A 10,507-nucleotide genomic window follows, 5' to 3' on the forward strand; every position below is an offset into this window, starting at 1 on the left:
GTTGATAATCAATTCATAGTCCTTTATCAGCTCTAACCACCGTCGTTGTCGTAAATTCAATTTCTTTTGAGTCATTAAGTATTTTAAGCTCTTATGGTCGGTGAATCCCCAAAATTTCTCCCCATACAAATGGTGTTTCCAAATTTTTAGTGCGAACACGATGGTAGTCAACTTTAAATCATGCGTCGGGTAGATTTTCTCATGTGGCTTTAGTTGTCTTGAAGCGTAAGCTATGACCTTACCTTCTTGCATAAGTACGCACCCCAAAACATTTAAGAAGGTGTCACTATATACTACAAACTCCTTGTCTGACTCCGGTTGCACTAACACTGGGGCCTCGGTCAACAAAGCCTTTAATTTCTCGAAACTCTACTGACACTTTTCTATCCATTCAAATTTGACATCCTTTTGTAGTAGTCTCATCATCGGCGCAGCGAACATAGAGAATCCGTTTACAAATCATCTATAGTACCCGACCAACCCCAAAAAGCTTTGAACCTCTGTCACATTCTTCAGAGGTTTCCATTCAACAATAGCCAAGATCTTACTTGGGTCAACTCGAGTCACGTCTCCTGACACAAGATGTCCTAGAAAACCGACCTCCTTAAACCAAAATTCACTCTTACTGAACTTGGCATACAATCTCTTGTCTCTCAAGGTTTGCAACACAACTCTCAGATGCCCTGTGTGGTCGCTCTTATCACGTGAATAAATCAATATGTCATTGATAAAGATGATGACAAACTTATCCAAATATAACCTGAAAATGCGGTTCATCAGATCCATAAATACCACTGGGGCATTAGTCAAACCAAAAAGAATAACAAGGAATTCATAATGCCCATATCTCATTCGAAAAGCAGTCTTTGTTACATCTTGCTCTTTTACTCTCAACTGGTAGTACCCGGATCTTAAATCAATCTTGGAATATATAGTGGCCCCCTTCAATTGATCGAAAAAATAATCGATTCTTGGCAAAGGATATTTGTTCTTCACCATCACCTTATTAAGCTGTCTATAGTCGATACATAATCTCATCGACTCTTCTTTCTTTTTCACGAAACGTATCGGAGCACCCAATGGTGAAAAACTTGGTCTCGCAAAACCCTTATCCGTTAGCTCTTGCAACTGTGCTTTCAACTCTTTCAACTCAGTTGGAGCTATCCTATACGGAGTAATCGAGATGGGCGTCGTACCGGGAACTAACTCAATTCCAAATTCAATTTCTCTCACTGAAGGTAGTCCAGGTAATGCTTCCAGGAACATGTCTGTAAACTCACAGACCACTGGTACCAATTCAATCTTCAACTCAGACACTTGAGTATTCAACACAAAAGCTAGGTAGGCCTCATATCATTTCCTCAAATATTTCTTAGCAGTTAAAGATAATATTACTACAGACAGATTATCTAATCCATCTGGTCCAACTCGAAGAACATTCTCGTCTTCACATTTCAACTCAATAACTTTCCTCCCACAGTCCACTACAATACTATGAGAAGTCAACCAATCTATCCCAAGGATTACGTCAAATTCATTAAATGGCAATAACATCAAGTTAGCCGAAAAATAATGACCTCTAATTGTCAAAGGACAATCCTTACACACTTGGTCCACTAATACATATTTGCCTAAAGGGTTAAACACTTTGATCACAAACTCAGTGGACTCTATTAGTATGCTCATACGAGGTACCAATTCCATACAAATATAATAGTGGGTAGATCTAGGGTCAATTAATGCAATAATAGATATATCATGGATAAAAAAAGTACCCATGATCACATCGGGAGACTCTGCCTCTTCCCGAGCTCAAATAGCATAAGTCCCTGCAGGCACTCTGCCCTCAGACCTCATTGCAGCGTCTCTGGGTGCACTTTTGCTAGAAGCCCCGCTTCGTGGGTTCTTTTATGGTCTACTCCTCAATGGAGCACTGCTTGCCTTTACTTCTTTCTTTTTCTCTCCCATTTCAGGGCAATCACGAATAAAGTGGTCTAGTGACCCACACTTGTAGCAACCCCTCTCGTTTCCTCGACACTCACCAAAATGACATCTACAACACTGCAAGCATTCTGGTCTATTTGGCTGAGCACTACCGACACTCGCGACAAAAGCAGTCTGGGCTCTAGAAGTTGTATTTTGCCGGTTCTTGTTTCTATTTTGAAAACCCCATAGAAGTATTCGATCGGGTAGCAAACTCTTTTAATCTTTTAGACGAGAACTGATATGATTTCTCCATCTGTCTCTTCTTTGAATCCCGCGACTCAATAGCTATTTTTCTCCTTTCTTTTACTAGCTCCTCAGCCTTGCATACTCTCTCGACGAGTACTACAAATTCTCTTATCTCTAAGATGCCAATAAACACTCGGATGTCTTCATTAAGTCCATCCTCAAACCTCTTACACATGGTAGCTTCAATGAATTCGCATTCCCTCGCATATTTGCTGAGTATCACAAACTCGCATTCATACTCCGTCACAGTCTTATTACCTTGCTTCAACTCTAAAAATTCCATCCTTTTTTGATCCATGAACCTCTGGCTAATATATTTTTTTCAGAACTCTTCTTGGAAAAATTCCCAAGTTACTCTTTCTCTCGGTACCGCGGACACGAGAGTATTCCACCACTAATATGCTGAATCCCATAAAAGTGACACTATACACTTCATGCATTCTTCAGGTGTGCATGATAATTCATCAAATACCCTGATGGCATTATCTAGCCAAAATTCTGCTATCTCCGGATCATCATCTATGCTAGCCCGAAATTCTTCGACCCTTTGTTTCCTAATCTTGTCTACCGGAGGCTTCTCTCTTCTCATGTCCGCACCTTGCAGAGCTACTGAAGCATACTGAGGAATCGGGGGAGGTGGGGGAGGTGGAGTGTTCTGGTTCGCACGAATGAACTCCGTGTACTAAGCATCCATCACTCAGAGGTAGGCTTCTCTAGCCCCTCCGCCTTGGCCCATAGTCACGGGCTCACTCTCAACCGGCGCGGTCCCTTCAGTAGGAGTCGGCGCATTACTTTCCAAGTCATCCGCCGTGGCTCTATCAGGATCCATTTACTATATAAAAACATAATTTAAAATCATCAAAATTCGTCACACTATTAATGTACAATTATGGCATGTATAGCTAGACTCGTACTCTCACTAGGTTAGTCCTAGAACTGACTATACCATAACTCTGATACCACTAAATGTAACACCCTATATCCATAACCCACGTCAGGTCAGAGTACGAGGCATTACCTAACTTTATCTCACGCATACAAACAGTCTCAAGCCACTAAGACTTGGTCCAAATTAAAACTTTTTCAATTTCTACTTTAAACTTCTTATTATGGGCATACGAGCCCCAAATCGATCGTTAAAAACTATTCAAAACCATTATGGGTCCTTAAACCAACCTTAAGAAATTTACCTTAAAATAGGACGCACGCTCGTGTGACCATTTCGACATGGTCGTGCTGGTGGTCTGTGTGGCTTACACGGCCTAAGCACCCTAGGACACACCCGTGTCCTACACCTGTATGGAATTAAATTCTAATTCACACCTATAGGGTTTTCACACAGCCAGACACACGCCCGTGTCAATGTCCCGTGTCCCTCACACGGCCACGACACGCCTGTGTCTTAACCCGTATGCAAAAACCTGGGTATTCTGTTTCTGACGTCAGCATTCCTAAATTGTCACACGGCCAAGGCACACGCCCGTGTACTAGGCCCTGTCCTCCACACGGCTGAGACACACGGTCGTGTCTCTGCCTGTGTTTTTATTATCATGCATACTGACTTGAAATTTTTGCGTGCAAGGGTCACACGGCCGGACCATATGCCCGTAGGGCTGACCGTGTGTCACACACGGCCTAGACACACGCCCGTGTGTCTACCCGTGTGGGCAATATAAGGCTATTTACCAAACCCCATTGCCACCCTTGCATACCTATTTTCATGCAAATACCAGCCAATACCAAAACAAGCATAATTTCCAAAATCAAATCAGCCACAATAGACATTCATTCAACCATGTAGATTTTATAAACTCAAAATAAATATTAGCCATAATTCATAGCTTAATACTAAGTATGGGATCTATCCCAAGCCGACACATTTGGCCAAATCTCCAAGACTCAAAATTATGAGTTCTAATCCTATACATGCCATATTCAAAAATATAAATCCAAGTATACCGAATGTTTCGGCTGATAGTGTGATCGATATCTCTAACTTCCAGTGATCCTTGAGCTAGTTAGGCGGCACTGGAAGAAATGGAAATGAAAGGGAGTAAGCATAAAGCTTAGTAAGTTGTATATAAATAAATCTACAACAATAAGTCTACAATTTACCAACAACTTATGATACCAAAGTGGGCATAAGCATGACTTACTCTTTACTTCATACAAATCACATGGCATGTACAATGAGTTCACATCTTATACATATGTATCACTTAGGTACCTGTAATACTCACAATACGGTTATACTTTTCTCATTAACTTAAATTTATAACTCTCGCCATTGAACCATTCAGAACATTACCGAAAATTCCATAGGCCTCAATGATGGGTGAAGTGCCGATGCCATGCCCCAAACATGATCTTATACTGGCTATCATCTTTGAGGCCGATGCCATGTCCCAGACATGGGCTTCCACTGGCTTTCACATAACCGTGCTGATGCCATGTCCCAGACATGGTCTTACACTAACACATCTCGTAGCCAATGCATGTCCCAGACATGTCTTATATTGGCTTACGTCCTGAGGCTGATGCATGTCCTAGACATGTCTTACACTAGCACTCGTCTCAATGCCGATGCTAGGTCCCAGACATGGTCTTACACTGGCTCTCATAATGTGGCTGATGCATGTCCCAGACATGTCTTACACTAGCTCACACAAATGACCCAAGTGATACGACATGAATATCTGGTTTACTTCCTAAGGTCGGGAATTCTACTGTCGCAATGATCATTACACATTCTCAATCTCAAAATCAAGAAATTCATGCTATATCTATTCAATGACAATTTAAATACAGATAGTAGCAATGTAGTTATATTATTTACATACAACTTACCTCAGATTTCAAAATGTAGCGACTATACGGTTTAGTGGATTTGCTTGGCTTTCCCCCGGTCTTGGTTCGGATTTGACAATTCTTGATCTATATTAGCAAAATACACTCGTTTAGCCACTAATTACAATTAGGCAATTGAAAATTCACATTTTCGGTAAAATGACCATTTTACCCCTAGACTTTGACGAAATGACCATTTTACCCATATGCCTGAAAATCGATTTTTATCATATTTCTTCACCTCTTAAGCTTAGCTGAAGTCTTTTTACTCTTATAGCAACCTAAAATTCCAACTATTTCACACACTTATCACTTATTTTGCAACTTATGCAAAATAGTCCCTTTAGGTGTTTTCATGCTAACACCTTTCACAAAAGTTGTTTATAAGACAACCAAGACTCATTTTCTTCCATAAAAACTCAACAAACAACACAAATTATTTCATGGAAAAACCCTAAACTCTTGATCATTTTGCAAGATAGCACCCTCGTTTGAAAACTCATGCTTCGAGGGTCTCAAAAGGACAAAATATTTTAGAAAAGCCATTAGGATCACTTACTTGTGAGTGCTTCAAGTTGCTACAAATTTTTGAAGCTTAAAACCACAAAAATGGATGATATTTTCCACTAAGAAAAAATGGGAAATAGGGTGATATCATTTCCTTTTTCTATTTTCTATTTTAGTTAAAATTGGTCACCTAATCCCACCAAAAATTGAAATTTTTGACCACACATGTCTCCTATGGCCGGCCACCCTATTTTTAGGGGTCTAATTGCCCTTTAAAGGCCCCCAATTTAGGTTCTCTAGTTATTTAACACCTTTAGCTATCAATTTAAAACTTTTACACTTTATGCGATTTAGTCCTTTTTCATAATTAGGCTCACAAACGCCAAAATTAACTCACCAAATTTTTCATGTACTAATATAAACATGCTATGAGTCTAAAGTAATAACAAAATAATTTCTCCAACTTTGGATTTGTGGTCTCGAGACCACTATTCCGACTAGGCCTAAATCGTGCTGTTACACCTAGGCCGTGTAACTCTTTGTTTATGACGTCAGCATAAATTTAATATCACACGACCAAGCCACACACCCGGGTGCTAGGCCGTGTGGAAAATTTAATTTTAGCATTTAAGGTGCAAACTTCACATGGCCTGGGCACACGCCCATGTCCTAAGGTCGTGTCCTCCACACAACTAAGACACACAGTCGTGTTTCCGCCCGTGTGTTTACTACCATGCATACTGACTTGTAAAACTAGGGTGCAGGGGACACACGGCCAGAGTACACGCCCATGAGGCTGACCGTATGTCACACACGGCCTAGACACATGCCTGTGTATCTACCTGTGTGAACAACTTTGAGGCTATTTTCCAAACCCTTAACAACATCAACACACACTCATATTCCAATGGTGGTTAACATGGCATAAAAAGGTTACTTAGAAATCCACAACTTTAACTCATGCATGATAAATTCATATCAAGTTTATCTAATTGGGACTCCTTGAATTGTTAAGTTCATTCAACACATTTCTTTACCTTTATTAATAAAGTGACCATACCAATTGGCATCATTTATCCATCAAACATAAATTCCACATTTTATCAACCATTTGGCACACACTACAAAAGTAATAACACATTTCATGCATGTAACAATATTTAGGGATTTCAACCCAATAATCAATATGAGCCATATTTCATGGCCATAAACAAAAATGGAATAATATACCAAAAGGAGCTATCACTTTGGCTAACAAATATGACACATATAACAAAATACTAAGTCCCCTATACATGCCATACTTAAATGTAGTAAACTAATTATACCTCAAAAGATTTGTTGCTAGTGTGACTCAAGCTTCGACGTCTACAATCTCCGAGCTAGCTTGATGATGCTAAAAGAAAAGGGGAAGGAGAAAAGGGTAAGCACATGGCTTAGTAAATTGCATGTAAATAAATAACAACATAAGTCAAGATATTCATGGATTAAACATATTATCAATTATCACCACAATATCATACTACACACATGAGCGTAGTCAAAATCAATATTAAATGTCTTTAAACATCAAGCTTATCTTACTCCTTTCTACTCATGCTAAATTTCCCATCATGAATCGAGTTCAATACTCATGAGGTTTACGTACATACCTATACCATACAATCTTACTCACATCACTCCACTTCTTAACCCAACATCTTGAATGGCCCGTTGAACCACCGGAATACTAAAGGACACTTAGGATTGTCATACACTAATTAAAGTACCAATGCCATGTCCTCGACATGGTCTTACATGAATCCACATATCATCAACGATGCCATGCCCCAGACATAGTCTTACACTGGCACACATATCATCATCGATGCCATGTCCTCGACATGGTCTTACACTGGCATATATATCATCACCGATGCCATGTCCCAGACATGGTCTTACACAGGCACATATATCATCGCCGATGCCATGTCCCAAACATGGTCTTTCACAGGCACATATATCATCGCTGATGCCATGTCCCAGACATGGTCTTACACAGGCACATATATCATCACCGGTACCATGTCCCAGACATGGTCTTACACTGGCACACATATCATTGCAGATGCCATGTCCCAAACATGGTCTTACACAGGCACATTGTAACACCCCTTAACCATACCCGAGACCGGGACAAGATATGAGGCATTACCGTACACAAACATGACATTTCTAGAAAAATCACAGGCTATAAAATTTTGTTCCAAATTAAAACCAATCAAACATATTCATAGTGTCCTTATTATGGGCCTACGAGGCCCAAAACATGCATTAAGAATGGTCCAGGACTAAACCGAGAGCTTAAGAAAATTGTAGGAAAATTCCTAAGTTTAAGCCTCACACGCCCGTGTGGAGGTAATGTACACGCTCGTGTGCTTGGGACACGCTGTGTCTCTTACCCGTGTGAAATTATTTGAATTTATTTTCCATTTCAGACCTATAGGGGTTTCACACGGTTGAGCACACGCCCGTGTCCCTAGCCCATGTCCCTAGCCCATGTCCTTCACACGATCTAGACACGCCCATGTCCAAAAACCTGAGCATTTTGTTTATGACGTCATCATACATTTAGGGGCACACGGCCAAGACACACGTCCGTGTGCTAGGCTGTGTCCTCCACACGGGGTAGACACACGGCCGTCTCTCTGCCCGTGTGTTTACTACCATGCATACTGACCTAAAAAATTTAGGTGCAGGGGACACGCGACCGTACCATACACCTATGGAACTGACCGTGTGTCACACACGACTTAGACACATGCCGGTGTGTCTACCCATGTGGACCTTTTTGGAGGTTACAATCCAAGCCAATGGTCACCCCCAACATTCACACATATCTGTGAACTTCTATGGTATTTAACAGGACCTAAATATGCCCAATGACTACCTTCAATGGTTTATTTCATGTTAACCTCATCTCATTGGTTTTACACATGCTAGATCATTCTCTTTGTTTTAAGGATTACCATATCATCAAACACATTTAGACTTGGCTCATTTATAACTCATTGCCAATTACGACCTAGCCATTTCTAAGTGATTTGGCCACATTCCACATGTTCATTCATGATATACCACATTTAACCATCACATGAACATTTAAACACCAACATGCACAATTAGTAAATTACAACCTACATCAAAATGAGCCATGTCTTATGGCCATAAACAAAATGAATAGGTATATCATTCAAGCCCTTACATTGGCTAACCAATGACACATATAACAAAATAACCAAAAGCCTACACATTCCATTTAAACAAAGTAAATGCATCAATATACCAAAGCAAGATAAGCTGATAGTGTTGACAATACTCCAATTGTCTTCCAATCTTCACGAGTCCACGAGCTTTGTAAAACAAGGAAAGGAAAGGGGGTAAGCATTAACATGCTTAGTATGTTCGAATAATAGGAAGGTAAACTTACCAGTTATTTAGAATGCAACCATAAAAGATAATCATGCCAAACATGCATAGTATAAATCCCCTATCACATACATTCAATCATCAAGTTAGTTTCCTCTCAAGCAATATAGCATTGATCTTAGGTGAGCTCATCAATTCAAACATTTCCATTCTCGTTTCTCATTATAGTCAAGTTGAAATTCACAAAAATCTCGATGTGTATCCCGTTTACCGTCAAGTCATGCTAGTGACCATTTTAAATATACACTCCCGTGAACTTCACTCTTACGGCGGGATTACCAATCCAGGTTAAATCCCTCATAACATAAATTCAAGGAGTATTGTCGGGATTACCATTCCAGGCTAAATCCCTTACAATGTCAATTACTCCAATACGCTCGAATCTGAAATGCCAGTCCAGGCTAATTTCAGTCCCTAATCGTATTACCCATCCGGGCTAATCCACAATGCTCATATATTCTTTGGGAGGTTCAATCACTTAAGGAATACCTGTCCGGGCTGGATCCTTACTATATTGAGATCATCGGATTACCCGTCTGGGCTAAATCTTTTTTTGCAACACATGTAGGATCTCATGTCATGTAAACAAGAATTTACCCAATGAATCTTCCTTTTTCATTCAACCAGGACAATTATCATCTTTTTTCATTTCACATTATCACATTTCATGGATTGTCATGAAATCAATATCTAAATTAACATACATTTAAGAATATGCATTTTCAAGTATATTTAAAGTTTACTTCAAGTTACACAAACTTACCTGGTAATTGTTTCGGTTTCATATTTCGGTTATTTCGAAACCTTTCATTTTCCACGATCGACCTCCGAAATTGGCTCATTGGGGTTTATATCAATAAAAATAAATTATTGATACCTCATACTATTCATTTCAGACCTAAATTTTACCCTTAGGCAAAATGACCATTTTGCCCCCAATATTTTAAATTTTTACAAATTAGTCCCTAGGCCCGTATAATGGAATGCATGAAATTCATTGGTTACCCATGCCTAGTCGAATGTATCCTAAGCTCATACCAGCCCATATTTTCCTCTATTTCACATTTCTACCACATATTTTATACTTTTTACAAAATGGTCCTTTAAGCCATTTCCATGAAAACCTTACCTAGTAAAAGTTGTTTACCATCCTTTAAAGTCTCATATTCCTCCATAAATCATCAAAACACAAGCATCTCATGCATGGGTAAATTTCCAAACATGAACCCTAGCTTGAGATATGGGTAGAAATGGATTGAGCATGTTACGAGGATCTCAAATTTACAAAGAACATTAAAAACGGGGCTAGAGGGCACTTACTATTGAGATTTAAATGTTGAAAACCCTAGCTTATGGAACTCTAGGAATTTGGCAGCTATGGGGAAGAAGATGGCTGATTTTGGCTTTCTTTTTCCCTTTTTATTAAGTTTATTACCAAATGACCAAAATACCC

The sequence above is a fragment of the Gossypium hirsutum genome, chromosome A06 (genome assembly GCF_007990345.1).
Source record: "Gossypium hirsutum isolate 1008001.06 chromosome A06, Gossypium_hirsutum_v2.1, whole genome shotgun sequence".
NCBI classification, from domain to species: domain Eukaryota; kingdom Viridiplantae; phylum Streptophyta; class Magnoliopsida; order Malvales; family Malvaceae; genus Gossypium; species Gossypium hirsutum.